This window comes from Cygnus olor, chromosome 3 (genome assembly GCF_009769625.2).
Source record: "Cygnus olor isolate bCygOlo1 chromosome 3, bCygOlo1.pri.v2, whole genome shotgun sequence".
In the NCBI taxonomy this organism is placed as follows: domain Eukaryota; kingdom Metazoa; phylum Chordata; class Aves; order Anseriformes; family Anatidae; genus Cygnus; species Cygnus olor.
Window position 1 is genome coordinate 117,721,490 of NC_049171.1, and position 19,117 is coordinate 117,740,606.

General features: G+C 39.7%; 2 long non-coding RNA genes across 9 annotated transcripts in view; one reads left to right on the forward strand and one right to left on the reverse strand.

Annotated features, from left to right (window-relative positions):
* The window catches only part of LOC121067127, a 282,439-nt gene that overhangs the window by 216,427 nt on the left and 46,895 nt on the right, over positions 1-19,117 (reverse strand). The gene's annotated exons all lie outside the window — the stretch shown is intronic.
* LOC121067129 lies at positions 14,004-18,361 on the forward strand. Its single transcript, XR_005818128.1, has 3 exons — positions 14,004-14,121; positions 15,780-15,814; positions 17,679-18,361. It is a non-coding gene; the product is annotated as an uncharacterized LOC121067129 (long non-coding RNA).

Consider the following 19,117-nt stretch of genomic DNA (forward strand, 5'->3'; position numbering starts at 1 on the left):
TCCCCATTTTATAAATGGAGAAATTGAGACAGAGGGGAAAATGTGACTTGCTGGAAGGCACTCAGCGAGTTACAGGCAGAACTCAAATGAGAAAGCAGGGGGTTCCCAGCTCCCAGGCCCACACTCCGACCACTCAGCCAAACCACGGTGCCTCTCCCAAGACTTGGAGCCTCTTTTTAGAGACACCATTTTATATCCAAGCTTGTCCAAAGATCTCCCAGCACTATCCAGCATGTACCGCTCCCATTATATGCTCAAGACATTTCAATCTCAACAATCTCAAGCAGTGGGACGTTTGCCCAGGCAGGCTGAGCAGTCTCCATCCTTGGAGGCTCTCAAGACCCGACAGGGTAAGACCCTGATCAACCTGGCCTGATCCAGCAGCAGATTTTGCTTTGAGCAGGAGGTTGGACTGAAGACCTCCTGAGGTCCCTGCCAGCCTGACTTGCCCTATTTTATGAAGTAGATACTTTCTGTGATGACATTACAAGTTTCCCATTATTTCACAGTCTCACATTTTTTTTTTTTTCTTGCTTCTTCCTTCAGGTTCTTTGACCTAAACCTGTCCTTTGGCAGGCATACCTATCTGCAACGCCAGCTTTGTACCAACATAAAGAGATAAATAGAATACCATATAATGTACTTAGTGGTGAAATAAACCTTATGTAACTTCTATAAACTATTTCCCTGTTCATATCCAAATTTTAAATCACCCCCAATATGGTGCCCACTGAATTTTCCCGCGAGAAAAGACAACCTCTGGATTTTCTTCCAGCTGTGTTTCCTAGCAAAGGCTGATCAAGAACCAGGATAAAATAAAATCTTGAGGGTTGCTGTTAGGATCGGTAAGAGACAGGCTAAGGGTTCATGGTGTTGTCACTTAAGTATACAAGTCCATACTTTGTATTATGGGATGGAAAGGAGTTCTGTCCCTGTGCAGCCCCATCATCATCAACAGTGTTGGATTCAGCTCAAAAGAAGAAATTGGCAATAGCAATATAAATGTTCTTGGAATGATTCTCTGCTCAGCTGACCCTCCTTGCTGCAGTATCTCAGGTAAAAATCAATGCTGATAGCCCAGATCCCCAGAGTTGCACAATCCCTAGTAGCTGGTTACTTACGGGAGCTCAAATTCCTTCTGGGGAAAAAAAAAAAAAGTAACAAGGTTTTAAGAAGTGCTGGGTATCCCCTCAGTTCCTACCAAAATGAACCCCAGCTGCTCGGGAATGTTAGTTATTTCATTCTGATGCCTAACGGGCACTGTTGGATGCAAAGCTGCTGTAGGAATTGGGCCTTAAATGTCCTTACCAACTCCCCTGCACTCCTATAAAAGATTATCTGTACCCTTCTGTGTATACTTCAGCAAACAGAAGAAACGACAATACTCTGACAACTTGAAAGTAAAATTAGTAGCCACATTCTCAAGTAGGAGGCAAAAGATGAGGCTATACTAGAAGCAGATAACACCAAAAGGTAAGTGCATGCTTTTACACACGAAATTATGGATTATTTTATATAGCCACGAAGGAAGGTTCTTCATGATGCAATAATATATACTTTTTTTTTTTTTTTTCCTGCAAAGCCATAATTCTGCTTGAACACTTGAACTGGATGCATAAAAGAACAAGACAAACCCAGCCTTTCTCCCAGCCCTTCCTCTTCCCCATCCAGCTGAGAAATACCACGCGCTGCTGAAACCCTCACCAGCCAGCTGGGATTATCTGCTGCTGAGATACACGATACTTCTCAGTCGTACCATGCAGGTAAAAAAGGGCCTGGTTCCCTGTTGCCTTATTCTGACGACAGTCACTTACATTAAGAAAGAAGGGATTTAAAACACAAATTTGATAGAATGGTTGCCTTTCACCTGTGTGTGTGATCCCTCACAGAGAAAAACATGGGTATCGGTCAGTAAAGTTTACCAGATAATACAGCTATTTTATTCCAAGATCTGATCTATACCCTTATCTACAGTCAAGCAGTTTATCTTGGGCTGAACTAGAGGAACCACTTTTTTTTTTTTTTTTTTTTCTTTCCAAAAGAGTACGAAAATCCCAACAAAACCCAAGAGGAGCATCTCCGAGTCCTGAATTTGTATGAGAACATTTTTGTCTCCTATTTTTCTCTGTCTGCGCTTTTTCAGGGTGAAGCCAAAGCCTAACCTGCATTTAATATTCTGTGAAATCATGTTTAGAAATGTCTACAATGAACACATGTGTGTTTGGCCAACCCGGGCTGTCTGTTAGACACTTGTTGGAAACACTGCATCCTTGCTCTCCTTGTGCCGGTCAGTGTTTTACCAACACACCAAGAACTTCCCGGCTTCTCTCCTTCCTGAGCACCTCCCCGTGGTGCTTCACCCCGTGGTTAACTACAACACGAGAGTGGCTAGACTTACACAAGTGGCAGAGTTAGTGCAAAGCAGCAAAGTTTCTCAGGTTAAGAAAGGAATGCAGCACAATAACATCAACAGCCTTTTAAAATACTGTATACACACACACGTATAGCTTTTATACACATCACTGTCTATGAGGATACACATTTGTGATTACAGACAGCAATATAGACAAAGCTACTATGGTTAAACCCTTTGTGAGAGTTATTAAGCTGTTGACAATATGAGAATCAGATGAATTTACCACTGGTTCAGTAATTGTCTTTCATATATGAGCAACCCCCTACATACAACTTTTATGATTCATCATATTTATTTTTTGTTTCCTCAAGCAACATCTTTTATTAGTTGCACACTCACTACAGAAATTTAATTTCTGCAAGAGAACAACAAAGCAGTTGATTATTATTATTGAGAATCTGGTACAACACAGAGTGAAATAAAATCTATAAGGCATTAAAATGACAGATTAGGCAAGAGCTGTATTCATTTACAAGTGTTAGAACATCATGTTAATGCCTCACAAGCACAACATAAAATGAAAATCAACTCTTTCATGCTGCTTTACTAATACCGCAAAGCTCCACGGAGCACAAATAGTAGTCCCTGTTAAAGAGGCACTGTCCTTTTGTAGTTTTTACATGCAGCAGGTTTATCATTAACACTTGACAAAAAACTCTTCAGGTACTCACTAGCCATAAACTTTACATTTTTACTACTTATCAATTTGAAGATGATTATTATTGATCTATGCTAAACTGAGTATATTAAGGGTATGGCTGTCTCTTAATGAAATTCTAGATTTGGTGCACAAAACCTCTTTGGTTAGAAATATTCATTTGGAAGGCACTATGTTAAAAGCTTTGTTTTTCACAATCACTGCAAGGATATCATATCCAGATTTACATTCATATTAAATTTTACTGCAGCTTTATTTACTATCAAAATCTCTGAACACGAAGTGACAGGACATGCAAATAGGAAGACTTGAAATATTCACTTCACTCACACCAATCCAATCACTAGTGTACCTATTTGATGGCGTTTGTATTCTTTTGATCATACTCCATGTTATTAATGTCATGATTTTCTTGGACATATCACCATTCTTCCCCTATTCTTTTTTCTTAAACTCATACCTCATCATAGCTGAAAAATATGAAAATGATACACTGCTTAAGAATATGATGTTATTTGTTCAAATTGCTGTATGTCTACAAAAAAAAGGAAATCAGTAGATTTTGTTTAGTAACAGCTACATATACAGGTTGTTATATTTTTTTCCTCGGTGTGTTCTTAGCGATTAAACAGCTGTAAACATTTTGAGGGACGTTTATACTCAAAAGGATACCTGTCACTCACACAGCCAATGGGGCTGTATCAGTACAAAATTCAGTATATTATGGACAAACGTTTAAAGGACTGGATAAATGTTTTCAGATTTGCCAGCCTAGGTACAGCCCTAACTTCCAAATGAAGGTATCTTTTGACAGGTGAAATGGAGCACAGGACAGACCTCAGTCCTGGCAGCAGGACAGCAGATGAATGACTTCCTACCTCCAGTTCCATCACTTACTTTGGGTTCCAGCCACAAAGGCACCGTAGCATAGAGAACAGTAGCATGTAAAACCACCTATGAGTAAAAGTTAAAATTATACATCTAAACCCAATAAATCGTAGATAGGTTAGATGCTCGAGCACAGCTATCCTCATTCTGAAAACTGCTGTAAGAAATTACCATCAGACACACAATCTACTTCATTATGGGTCAGTACTTTCTGTGTACATCCCTTGGATGTGTAGATTGCAGATTTGCTGATCTGACAAACCCACTACTGTCTCAGAAAGGCAGCAGCAGTCTGATATGCTGTGATGCTGGATAGGGCTGTACAGTGCCCAAGTAACGGGGGGGTGATCTTTAACCCGCCCATTATACACTATCATTTGAAGAGATTACAAATAAAGAAATAAGTAAGAACAGGAAATAACACAATTTAGGTTCCTAATTTAGCAATAACAACCAAAACCTTTTTTGTTTACCATAAATCCCAGGACAATGAATCTCTCTAGTTCCAGTTCCAGTTTTAGCAAGTGTTCGACAGCTGGCCGAGAGCTGTGCACAAACACTGACCTTGTATGCTAACCTGCTTGTGTACCACAAAAATAATGTCACCAAGCTGTCCTCTCCAGTAACCCCCCAAAATTGTGCCCCACTGGATTAAACAAGGGAAGGGGTAAGGGGAAGGGAAGGGAAGGGAAGGGAAAGGGGAAGGGGAAGGGGAAGGGGAAGGGGAAGAAGGGGAAGGGGAAGGGGAAGGGGAAGGGGAAGGGGAAGGGGAAGGGAGGGAAGGGGAAGGGGATGGGGAAGGGGAAGGGGAAGGGGAAGGGGAAGGGGAAGGGGAAGGGAGCAGAGCAGAGAAAAGGGAAGGGAAGGGAAGGGAAGGGAAGGGAAGGGAAGGGAAGGGAAGGGAAGGGAAGGGAAGGGAAGGGAAGGGAAGGGAAGGGAAGGGAAGGGAAGGGAAGGGAGGGAAGGGAAGGGAAGGGAAGGGAAGGGAAGGGAAGGGAAGGGAAGGGAAGGGAAGGGAAGGGAAGGGAAGGGAAGGGAAGGGAAGGGAAGGGAAGGGAAGGGAAGGGAAGGGAAGGGAAGGGAAGGGAAGGGAAGGGAAGGGAAGGGAAGGGAAGGGAAGGGAAGGGAAGGGAAGGGAAGGGAAGGGAAGGGAAGGGAAAGAGAGAAAAGGAAAAAAAGACGGTGAGAGTTGTACCAGATCTAGGTGTGTAGGCATCTCCACCTTTACAACTTCTTGAACAGAATACAATAACGCACTGTTCTGGGCCATGCTTTACCCACGCAATACGTTATTTAACTTTCTCTCTGCCTACCATCTGAGCTCATAAACTATCATTAGCAGCATGGTGTATTTTTTGTTTCCATCAGTATGAATCCTAAGTAAGGGAGAAGAATTCAACTCACCTAACAGCAACAGCCATCCCTGACCCTCTATAAATCCCAGTCAAACTTTAATTCAATTAACCAATTTTTAAAAAAGTATCTCCTCTATAAAAATGTCATAAAGAACTTAAGAAATTAGCCTTGATATGCAAGTTCACCCCCCCCCCCACTGGTGGTGTTCTCAAAAATAAAGTGATGAAAGTCTGTATAAGAAATTAAAAGTACAGATTAAAGCAAGCAAACAAACAAACAAACAACACAGTGAGCATAAAATAAATTACGTATGTTTTAGATGCAGAATATCACTCCACATTTTTCATTTTAAGTGTAATTGCAAAGAGGTTGGGAGAACGAAGGAAAAGCTAAAATTTGAAATGGAATATGAAACTATGGTTATTTCTCCCTGCTTTGCCCTTTTGTGGTCAGCATTACAGTGTTAGAGTAGTGTGACAAGTTTTTTTTTTTTTTTTAAACATTTCAAATTGTGCATTACATCCAAACAAAATCTGACCATGCAAAGCCAACTGCAATAGCATCCCAGTTCTGTGGATCCTGCTGTTACCAGGAGTCAGCAGCAATTCGTCTGGGAAGCAAGGAAGGCAAGAAATGCAGAAATACTGATCCAGCCCAGAATGCATATCTATAAGGAGGAAATGAATTGATCCATGAGGCAAGTGCAGTATTTTGGATGAGATGGACAAGTAAACTGCTGAGAATGAAAAGGAGTAAGAAAATAGAGCAGTGCTGCAAAGGAAGATTTTTTCTTCAAGGAAAAGGGAAACCTGGGAAAAGATCATAATTCATCAAGATCTCTTACATACAGTCATTTGTTCATAGACTTTTTTTTAAAAAGCAAAGAAATTGAAATTTAAGGAAAAGTTGGTGTGCGTATATCCCTCATGAAGATAGTATCTGTACGAGCACCTTTGAACAATCAAGACTCCTTTGAACTGCAAATTACTTCATATATTGATATATTAATCAAGGTATCAGTAAAATAAATACTTTCCATTGCCTTATTTGTTTCATAAAAGCAATTCTGAAAATAGTTGTTTAATTCTAACCAAATTTTCCTTATATTTCTTAAAAATGAGGCCCTCTGAGAGTGGTATCACTGAACTCTCCTTCCTTTAACTCAAAGAACACAGGCATCAGTAGCTTCTCTTCATCTGCTTATCCCACATCGTAGCTTTTGCTACCAGTGTGCTGCAGGGCTATGTACTAGGAACGGGGCATCTACATGGAACTCTTTAACCCCTCGCTAACTCCAGCATTTTTGTCCCAGTTGCTGACCGCCAGTCTCCCATGTAAAAGAGAAGAGAAAGCTGCAAAGGCTAGATTCAAGTCTAAGGTGTGGAAGTGACAGCAGTGTGACAGACTGAAGCTTCTCTTTTGTTTCCTAAGAGAAGTTAGTTATGCATACCAAATGTTATTTTACAAGACACTTACCTTTGGTAATACGTTTGTCACACAGCTGTAAATTAAAGGTATCCACAACTAATGAGAACGATTGACTCCCTTTGTCATCCCAGAGCATGAAAGCCAAGAAAATGACATCAGATTATTACTTGCAGTGATCACAGATACAAAGATGTATTTCCCCAGTTTGTAATATGCTGGAAACTGAGGGTGCCCTAAGTTCCCTAGTAACTGGCGCAAGTTTTACAACAGAAAAAGGATGATAGAGTGGGTAGCTGAATCCTCTCATGACCAGTTAGACTGCTTTGGGACTAGAACCTTAGGAAGCCTACCGTGTTTGAGAAGAATTCAACAAGAAAAGAGAAGGAGTGAGTTTTCCAACAGTAAGCAGAGAGAATGAGATTTCAGGAGTCCAATACCACAACAGGGTCAAGAGCTAACTTTGCACAAAAATCCCAAACTTTGATAAAGGAGGCTGTGAGGAAAGACGCAGCCAATGCAGTTTGAAAATTCGACCCGTAGATTTATTTTATGAAATTTTATGTGTCTCAGACACAAACACCTAACCAAGATAAAAGCATGGGTAAGGACAAGCTCATCGTGAAAGACTTAGAGAGTCTCAACTTGGAGAGGTGTTTAATAAGAAAAAAAGGGGCAACTTACTCACTACAGCATGAAAAGGCCTATTTACTAATGCTTCTGCTTCTTCCTGTTGAGAAGTTCTCAAAGCACTCTGATGCTCTTTTTTGTCTGTGTATTTCTGCTTTCTGATCCAACAAAGATAACCTTGTCACCCATCTTGTTTGACAACCCTGCATGGGACAGTTGCCGTATTATTATCAACATCCCTTTCCCTAGGCTTGGAGCAACTCCCTCACTTTCCTAGCCCTGACAAGAAATGGGTGCCTGGATGAAAGCCACTCAGTTAAAGATCAATCTGTTACAAGGAGATCAAGCCTATTGTCAAAAGGAAATTTCTAAGACTGTGCCAGCACCAATAACTGCTCCGTTACTTACAGCCAGAGATCTGTCTATTGTCATAACTCTCCGTAGCCTCCAAGACTCAGTAGACGCATCCACACTGACAAGAGCCCTAGCGAGTGAAATGGGCAATGGCAAACTACTGCCATCTCCTACTTCGTCAAAAGGCCCTCTTCCTTTCAATTCTGATGCATCTTCTCAGCCACATTTTTCTTACTTGCAAGTGTATCTATCATTCTCAAATTGTAATTAAATGAGATAGCTGATAGGAACTTCATCTTGACAGAGAAAGGTTGCCTTTTAAATGAGCAAAACCCATCTGTAAAAATATAATTGACCTCATTTCTTACATAGCCTTCGACAAATGGATGAACAAAGCCCCAGTAGGATTATGGTCCAGAAAACTCAGGGACTGCCTCTGTCTGATGCATAGCTTGCAGCACCCCAAGACCGAACCTCCAATGCCAGAACAAGACCTGGCTCAGTTACACAGTGTGAGCACGTCCCCTTTACACACAACCTCCCAGAGTTCCCAGCAACCAACAAGAGTGAATGTCGCAGGCTTCGCTGGCTGTCTACAGCAAAAAATCAGTTTGCTCCTCACTCAGCAGCTGAAATACCTACTTCCAAAGGATCTTCAGACTCATTTAAAGACAGAAGTATTTTAACCATTTCTTCATTTTAATCATTCTTCATTTAATCATTCTTCATTTTAATCATTTCTTCCCACAAGAAATGGGACCGCTTTTAAGATGAGACTCTCTTAATTATCTGAAACTTGTGCTGCGAGCAGTCTCCGTAAGCCACTCTTGTGTTTGGTGATGACAGCTAGAAACAGCCGAGGAGACTCACCAGTTCAACCAGGAGAAAGGAACATCAATTCTGTCAACTATTTCTCTGATTACTTTATTCACAAAAAATCCAGGTTCTCTTCCAGCAGCACAAGCAGCGTAATACCACCCCGACCTTATTTTAATTCTCTTTTCTAGAGTGCCCAATGCTCCAGTCTAGCTGTGTAATAAAAGGAAAGTTTACAGAAATACGAAAAATGATTAGGGGAGGGTCTGTAATAGGAATTACATTATTGTTCCTGCTAAATGTTGGATTTCCTTTGGTGACAAAACAGATCTATTTGGAACTTTGGCTGATGCTAATAACTTCATAGATCAACGTACGGTTTAATTGATGGAACAGATGGAAGACACAGACTCTGCAACATTAAAGAGTTATACTTAATGCATTGGAATAACTGTGACTTGGGTTTAAAATGTTCTTCTAATTGTCTGAATGCTTTAACAGTTGCATGAATGCGATCAGATATTTCCACTCATACTGGTTTACAAGTTTATAATATGATTTTGTAAAATTGATGACTTCTGATTCCATGCAGGAAAAATAAAGTATGAATTAACAAAAAGGAAGGAAAGTTTTAGAGAGCTCTGTTTTGTAGGAGAGCTTTGCATAACAAAGGCCAGGATGAAACTGCTATCAATACAACAAAACACTGAAGTATACGCTTAAGTCTTCCCTACTCACTACAGAATTTAAGCACACATTTAGACCTTTGATGAAAATGGCTTGCCTGGAGTCTCAATGCTCATGAGGAACACATTAAGCAAAAGAGCCAGCTCTTCCAAAATTAAGCATAAATATAGTCATATCTTTAAAATTACAGCATTCTAACATTGGATTCTTGTACACACTTAATGCTAATTACACACAATTATTTATATACAAGAGGATGGAGAATCTGTTGATAAACCAAGATTTCGTCTCAAGGCTGCTTGACACTCAGGTTACCTTAAAAAATCATCCTTTCTGGTAACATACAATAAATGCTAATTTGATAATAATATCTCTCTTTCATTCTTATCAATATAGATAGACAAAATTCGACCAGGCTTAAAGAAGAAAAATTAATAATTTATATAAAGTGGCTGGGGTGGGAATAGAGGTGGGGAGGGTTGCATGTTGAAAATGAATGTGAACCTACCCTAATTTGTTAGTATGCTACCTTCAAATTTAAGAAAAGACAACACACTTATCAGAATTTCTTTCCTATTACGTGTTACTGTAAATTATAACATTGGCTCTGAAAAATAAAATTAAGACTGGAAAATCAGTTCAGACTGGGTTGTGTCTTCTGGCCAAAGCTTAAAAAGGTGAAAGCTGCCCAGTGCCTAGAAAAACCTTCAGAGAAATTCAGATGACTCAAAATACACCTCACGCATCCTGGACAGCTCCTCTTGCACTCCCAGTACCATTGTGTTAGCCTGATCCACTGGCCAGTCTTAAAGATCAGCCAAGACTTGGCTTCTGCGTGCGTTATTAATTACTTTCTTATGGGGAAATACAACAACATATTCATCTCTTTAACCCAGGCTTTGGCTCCAGATCTCACACAATCCAACAAGAAAGTTTCCACAGCCTCCACTATTAGATAACTGTATTAGATCAGCTGCAGTCTACCTTTGTCTGTTTAAACATCTATCTTTTACACAGCACAAATAGGTCAACATAAAATGCTCTAAAGGGCAGACTTAAACCTCTCTAACCCTCTCTGGCCATATTTTAGAGACACTGTATATCTGAGAAGCACCTAACTCCTGATTACAAGTAGAGTTAGATACCCACACATTTTTAAATCCTACTGGGCATCTTTAGCATCCATAGGAGCACAAATTCCTCAAAAATGTGTCCAGTGCCCTTCAAGGTACCTAATGGACACTCAGAATATGTAATTCCTTGTTAGTGCTAATTAGCAGAGCACGATTACAGGTGTAAGCACTTTCCAATCACTCATTATTGAAAGTGTGAAGAAGCGCCGTGCTCCCAGCCAGTAACCAGACAAGGAGCCAGAAAGGCATCACCCAAATACCTCAAGAGCCTTTCAGCTCGTATCTCCACCACCTTGCTGTACCTCATCCTGCTCAGTCAGGCTTTTGTTGCATTTTTCAATAAACAAACGCCCATCCAAACTCTGCCCTAGCAGTAGTGGTCACTCAAAAAACAAGCAGCCCTCCCAGCATTAACATTCATCTGTCCTTGATTATGCAGGTAAAGCCGGTCTGGGGGTTTTCAATAGAGAATAGAGCAGAAATCGTCTCACTGCATGGCTTCAAACAGAACATGCACTCTGGGAGCAGACTGGTGTAAATTGCGGTGTTTCCATCATATATGAAATTCAATGGGCTTTTCATTTTCAGCATAAACCTAAACTAGTTAAAGTCAGTGTGTGGAAGTGCCTCTGCTACGAAACAGCAGTTTGCATTAAAATTACATTACATTGTTTTGACATGTCTGAAGCAAAGGTTAAAATCATCTTTTTGCTGGACATTGTTTCTGTAATACTGCCCCACCGCAAAGCTTCGATATGAGCAAGGCCAGAATGATGTGGAATATTCCTGATACAAATTTTATTTTTATGTGAAACTATTCAAATGCTGCTGTACAACATGAACTACCTGAACCAAATCAAATCCTCAGGTCAATTCCTTCTTCCGAGTGCTCCTTAGATAACAAAGTCTTGTTCTGCGAATCTGTTCAATATATTAAAGTTGATTCACTCGGACAGTGTGTAAGATATAATACATTAATCTGGGCCATTTCAATTTCTGAGGCTGGGACTATAAAACTGGTGTGCTGCATATCTAATTTTTTTTGAATACCTGATTTATGCATCCCTCTGATGCATAGTGTCGATGGTATGGTGGATGCGGCTGCTGCATTAACAACGGGCTGCATCAGCACTCAAATCTTATCTTGTTAAATCAGACAAATGTAGCTCAATGAAAAGGAAGGAATAAATGCCTAGGATGGTTGAAAGGAGTGAATTTTAATCCTGTTTGTTAGGGGACTTTCATGGTGGGGGCTGAATAACTGAGGCAGGAATGTCCACCAAGAGCTTATGGGACTATGAATTATTATACGCTTATACATGCCTCTACACATGCAGTATATACAAAGACACAGTTTTTCATTTTATTTATACACAGACAGGTAACCATCCACACACCAACACTCATCCATATACAAACACACACATTTTTAAAATCGGAGAAATAAATGGCCTTAAGGAAGAGCAGGTCTGCGTATGCAAAGTGTATATTTCCATCTCCAATTCAAGAACAACCATAATTGCTTCTTTGTATATAATTCATCATTTTATCCAGTGAAACAAAAGTTATCACATGGACTGAGAATCCAGAAATAGATTAGATTTTCAGAGTAATTATATATGTTTATATGATTTTGCGGATAGATGGAGTACTGCTGTCGTTCTATACACAGTCAATATTAATTCTCAAGGAAAGAAAATGTTCCTGTGTTTGCACAATCAACGAGACCTTTAGAAATAAGCTTTCTGCCAGACAAGGAAAAGTTTCAATGGCACACTTTGCAGACTCAGCCCGGTTATTTACAATAGATGGAATGTATTGTCAGAATTAATTCTTAGGGAAGACCCTGAATCACTGATCTTTAATTTGAATTCCCTTCGCTAATGAATTCTTGCGTTTTATCTACAAATCATGCGGCAGTGAAAAACCTTTGTTTATTTATCAATAAAAATGTATTTGGGAAATGGGAAGGACCACAAAGCTCTGACTACTGCAGCACCAGCAGCATAAAGCAGGCACAGTAAACACGTGAAGCCAAGTTGTACCTGGAATTATGTAACTGGCTCAAAGGTGAATGCAGTCAGACATGAGAAATACATTATTTAAGCATGCATCAGTTTAGCCTTTGGTACTTGCTTTTCTCCCGACAACGACTAATTATAACAGAGGAAGGTGCAGTAAATAGATCTCATCTTCACCACCTCTCCTGCTGCGTCCTAAACTACAAGGTTGTAGCTCTCTGTAACGTCACCATGGCTTGTTGAGACACCTGTGGTGATGGCAAAACCAGCATTAATATATGGAGTGATGTAGTACCTATAGAGTGATGTATTAAGCAGGGAGGAGGACTGAAAAGTCTTGTCATGCACAAATACCACACGTAACACCACTCCTGCCTGAAAGACCAAGGACCAAACCCACGAAAAGAAGGGAACTATTTGAGTATTGTGCTTTCATTTCCCTTTTGAATGAACATGAAAGCTCGCCTTTAAATTCACAAAATATAAAGATTTTAGAGTTCCTCTACTCAGTTAACATAACCCAGTCTTAAAAAAGAAAAAAAAAAAAAAAAGAGGAAAAAAAGTAAAGAGAAGCAGTGACAGAGGTGCAGACATGACAGAGACAACTCATTATAGACCTTTTTGATCCAATTATCTAGCAGAGGTGGGGATACGCAGCCCAAATATGTGCAGGCTGCCGGAAGAGAATACAAATAAAGTCCATGTTCTCACTTTTCTTAAAACTTACACTGGCCTTCCTATATACCATGCATATTAACAAGCGTGGAGATCAATTCAGAACTGTATTCCGGTTTAGAGAACAAAGGAAAAAAGTTTGTGCCACCGGTTCCAAATTTAACTACCAAAATAAGAATTCACGAGTCCGAGTGCTTTGGAGAACTGTGCTGGGAACAGGGAGGTCCCAGTTCTTCACAAGCCTGGCGAATGCTCTATAATTTGGAAAGCCAGAACAGGCCTTCCAGGGGAAGAAAGGGATGGCTCTTTGTGTGCATTTGTGCTAATGATATGATGCTGCAGCACTGCGCTGGGGACGGCTGTGGCCCGCGGATGACATGCCTGAAGCATCGGTGGTGTCTACCATCCCCAATGGCTCCTGCTCTCAGCTGAGAGCCCCATTCAGGAGGAACGCTAGGGAGACAAACAAAATGGCCAAACCTTGGGGAAAATACAGATAAAATGAGCAAATCAAGATAATTGTGCTAATTATCATAATGAAGGAAAGATTGTGTGTTTGCATGAAGGCTCCCCCTCCCCCGCTACATGCGCAATGCTGCGGATGCATTCAGGGCAAATGAGTTCCAGGCCTGGCTAGATGCTTGAATTTCTGTCAAAGTGGCTCCATTACATATGTGTCCCCCAGGGTCAGACTGCATTAGCCGACTCCTTTATTCCATACATGATGAACTAAGGAGTCAGCACAGCGTACTCCAAAAATGCCTTTGTAACAGCTATTCGCAGTGTCCATAAGAAGAACTTCAGCTCAGTTTAAAGTGTTTTCCCCCCTCCCCTGTTTTATTTTTTTTATATGGCAGAAAAATAAAAAACACGAAATGTCTTTAAGGTCACGGAACAGTGACCTCATTGGCTGGGCTAATTTGATTGTGCCAGAACAATAGCACTGTACTCCTCTGCCAGCGAAGTGCATGCTAATTATGCGATTTGCCCTTGATAAGACCTTGGTGGGTCATTCAGCAGTTGTGATCTGTCACTGACTTCTAATCATGTATTATCGTCTGGGTGAGTCAGAATGGTACCCTAAGCTTTCTGTCTTTACAGCAATGTGGCACTCTAATTACCTTATGCCAAGTGGATATGCAGAGACTGAATTAAGTGATCACTGTGATTGCCTTCAAAATCTTCTCTTTATCCTTTGTGTTGCTTCTCTGCAATTTACATTTTAAGATGCCGAGAAGCTTTTGGTGAGACTGAAAATGCCACTCTAAAAAATAATGATTTTTTAATTTAAAAAGCATAACACTAAATTTAAGTCATACCAATTCCTAACAGTATTTAAATGCTGCTAAACAATATACCTCAATAAGAATCTCTCAGTAAACTTGCTAGAAATAAGACATCCTTTACCTTTTAATCTGCAACCAAAAGAGAAACAAAAGGAAAGAAGCCTAATTTCTTTCTAAAGTTTTAACAATTCAGAACTGGTATTTAATAAGCCAAATTAATTATAAAGTGGTTTTCCACATTTATTATGCCTGTAAAATGTACATGTCAATATAACAAATACAGTAGATTAAATATAAAGCTTGAAAAGCTTCACCGCTGTATTCATCATGTTCATTAATGACAGTAAAAATGGGTTGACCCTGTAAGTCTTACAAATTTGGGAGCAAATTGACACAAAATGAGTTAAGCAATATGTGAGAAATGTAAGGAATCTGTGTTAGGTTAGCTATGAAAATGCTCTGTATTTTGCCCAGTACTTTAAAGATCTGTTAGAGCTGCTCTATACTTCCCTATTGTTGCATAGCAACTCTCAAAAACTACAAAGCAATCTGTTATGGTAAACCAGTCGTATTAACATCTGTATTTGCCCAAAGAATGATCTAATGCCTTTTGCAAAGAAAATGTGGTGATATGTCTCTAGGTTAAATAAACAAAGTAATGATTTATAAAATTTGATAAGATACATTTGTCTGAATCATCCTTGAAAATATGAACTCTAAAGTGCTACTTGAAAGTTGTCATAAAACAGACAAAAAATCCTCAATGCTAAATTTATTGCACCACTAACACAAAATAAGGATTTTCAAAGCTTTTCTGTATTGTATGTCAATATTGCAGTATATATATATACATTTTTATAGAAACAAACTGAAAAAAAATAGTCAATAAAAACCATAAAGGACAATTGAGAAAAAAATTGCAAGCCTTATTTTCCTTGAATCACATGATGCACAAGAAGCATTATTTGCTGAAACCCTGGTTTGTTGGGGTGTGTGGTATAGACAGAGAGAGAGAGAGAGAGAGAGAGAGAGAGAGGGGCAGAGTGCCTAGAAATAAGATGCATTCCCTGGGTGGCAAAACAAAAGAGCCCAAGAAAAAAAAAAAAAGCTGTTGAAAGTTGACACAGTCAAGAATAATGGCTAAATCTATCAAGTTTGATCAGGTCTGCTATAATGAAGTGGAGCTTCATATTCCAAGCAGGGACAATGAAGACAGAAGTCAGGCTCTAGAAATGTGCTGCTCACTTTGTGCTTGGAATATGCAGCAGCCAGCGGGGAGCCACAAGATAATTACACAGTATTTGTGTGGTTCCAGGGAGCTTCCTGCGCAGGTTGAATGCCCGCGCTATATTAAAAGGCAGCACAGTGAAATGTTTTTAATGAATATTTTTGTCAGAGAAAGAAAAGGCATTTGAATGATTTTTGTGTATGCAGGGAACCAGAGGTGGAACATCACTGTCAAAATACAGGTACCTTTATTTATATTTACTCCATTATTTACAGTTTCAAGAGCCTGATGTCCTTTCAATAATACAAATCACAACACTAGGTTAACATTAGTTAGGGCTAATTGCACATACAGTCCCTTAACTAATGTTTGCTGTTAGTACGGTTTGGTGAAATCCTACATCAAACCAGCTTGAAACTACTTTTATTTTTATTTCCAATAGCAGCTGAAATGTTTAGACACATTTAATCAGAAAACTCAAAGAAGGAGTAACACAGATGTTGATACTTACTATTCAGTAGCCCTTGGCAGTGATAGATCTAAAACACAAGAATACATTATTTCAGCACTCTGTAATTCTCACCTAACAGATGTGAATAATCCACTGAATTAAAAACCCAGACATGACATTCAGAAATGCTCCTTTTGCAGAGCAGGCCATTGTATTGACCAAAATCCAGACTTTGGTAAAAAGTTAATTTGAAAAGCTTTTCGCTGGTCCAGATTTCAATACTATCTACCCCTAAGCAAGCCCCTGTTTTTCTGTTTATAGCCAAATTGCTCCTGGTATGTGTGGACTGAGCTAGTTTGCTGTTAGGTGCTGCTGAGCACCTTCCTGCAAGGTTACAGAAGGACTTTCACTACTGCCCCCCACAAGAAAGACCGACACACCCACTTGCTTCCTGCTCTAGATCAGCGAGCACAATTCACAAGGATATGAGGGGATCCTGACTTTCATTTTTGAACCAATAGCATGGTCAGTCATACAATTAAGCCACAGTTCAATAGGGAAGAGCCGTGCGGCTGAGAGGGGGGGGTCAGCAACCACCCAGCTGCCCCCCAGACCTACACGCAATGTTCCCTCCAGCCCAGGACCCTGCCCACACCTAGTCCGCCGGATGGCCAAATGTCAAGAGAGGCTTTTGTCACTCTCCGGGGATTTTCTTCGGCATGCATTTTAATAACTACATTATTTGCAAGAAGAACTATTTCTGGACAACTTGGAAATGAGGAATGTAATTAAGAGGAGTCACTTCTTTGGTGATGACACTTCAGGAAACCCACTGCAGCAAAAGATACAACGAGTTCCCCGTCACCATCCTGGGGAGAGAGCTTCCACCCTCCTGCTTTTTAACTCTGTGCTTACAAAAGCCAAGTGAGGAGTTGTGATAACAAACCTGGGAATACAGCAACGACACAGAAATACGCTGATTCAGAATGAGTATATTGAAGAAAAAACACCTCTGGGTATCAATGTAATGCAGTGAATCAGTTTTTTTTTTTTTTCTTTTAAAGGGCATTAGGAAATTGGGTACTTTTAATATTGCCAATAATTTTTAATTTTAAAGCTACAAATAAATGTTGAAGTTTCCCACATTACATAATAGAATAGTTAAGGCAGAACATAATCCCCACTGTAACTCCAGGTATTTCCTATTTCACTAAGGGACTCAAATGCAATTGCACTTAAATTTCAAGTTGTGGAAATTCTTGCTCAGAAAACAACTCAACAGATCTACTTCTTGAAGAGTTTTACATATTTTTTTAATTATTTTTTATGAGAAATCAAAATGAAACTCCCTGTAAGCACTGAGCACTTTGGCAATGTTATTCAGTCCCTGTTACTGACAGGGATAGACTCTGTACCTTGAAACAGGAGGTATTTCCTAGCCAGGAACAAAACCTGATGCAAAAGGGAATGAAAAGGCTTCACACACATAACCCCTCCTCCCTTTTTGTTTTGCATTCCTGTTTTCACTACAGAGAGCAGTACATTTTCTGAAATGATCAAAGCACTAAGGTAGAAATACCTCTTCAGGAATTATCAGTGTTGTATTTTTTGCCATGGAACCAAATACAACTTTTACTCCTCTATTTGTCTACAGCAGCTCTAATATGAGAGGAAATCTTTCAATTACCGAATGAAGAGGTAAACAGCTGTCACATCTGGAGCCCAAGCAAACATCATAACCTACATCCCGTCCCCGTGAGCAAAAGCCACACAAGAACTTCCTATGGCAAAGCAGGCAATGGGAGCTAAGCAATTGTTTTCATTTTATTTTTGACAAGTTCTTAAAATTTTTGCAGCTCCAAATGCTCAAGCCCATCTTTTAAGCGGAGAGGAAGATGATAATTACTGCTCTGGACCTCTGGCTGTTTGAGGTTGCCTTTTGCGATTAGAGCAAATAGTTGTAAACTAATCAGCCACGGCGACACGTGTTTGCTCAGTTTCAAGTGGTTCACTCTACCAAACACATTTGTAAGTAACCAACACACCTAGGTACAGCTTATTGAGCAAAAAGTGAGCTTTCACACACCTGCCACAGTACTCAGAGCCTGCATTACAGCATTCATTTTTGTTTTGTTGCTGTTATAAGCAAGCTGAAAGAAGAATACACTCGTTGGGGCAGGTTCTCCTTTTAGTTATACATGCACATTTCACTCAATGTAAGCCAGGGCACGGCAACAGGTTCACAGGAGTCCTTTTGTCACTTGGACTCCTGAAGAGCACTGAAATCCACTTTGGTTTACACAAGTTTAAGTGAAAGCAAAATTGTGCCTTTAAATGAGGAAAAAAAAAAATCTTAACACTATCAGCTTTCTACACCATCTTTCCTTACAGCAGCCATATAAACTGGTAGATGTAGGCTGAGTTTCTTTTGGCATTTGTGTATTAAGCAGTTATTTTGTCAATATTTACAGGTACGTATCCCTAAGTACGAGCAGAACCAGGAATACCAACTATAGCTGTTAGTCCCATTGCATGAGATGAGCTTTGCATCAAAGGATAAAAAAAGGCTCCTCTCCATCTCACATGCTTTATTTTATTCAACCAGCTCTTTTTCACATTGTTATATCCAGTGAATATAGCACGGTTGGATTCAGAAGAGAACCTTAAGCGTTATCATAATGCTTAGAAGCAATGGCTTCACACTGTATAATCTATCAAAGGTGCCAGATTTACAAAATGCAGATTTTCTGTCACATTTGGGCACTACAAGCACTGTATCTTTTCACTAAGGTGCTGACTGCTGTTTTAATGAGGCCCTTTGGTGGCTGTAAAAAACTGAAAGGAGAGGATTATAGGGGTTACCCTAGGTATTGTCTATTTGTCTTACAAATTTCACACTAACTACCAATTACATCGCCATAAACCTTTTGGCTACTTCAAGCTATATGCCATATAATACATAAAAAATACGCTATGTTAACCTCTTCCATATTATACGAGTAACTACAGCCACTGATGCAAATAACATATCTAATGAAGCCAATAATGAGCCTCTTTAAAAGTAGTCTTGTTATAGGAATAATATTAGAGCAG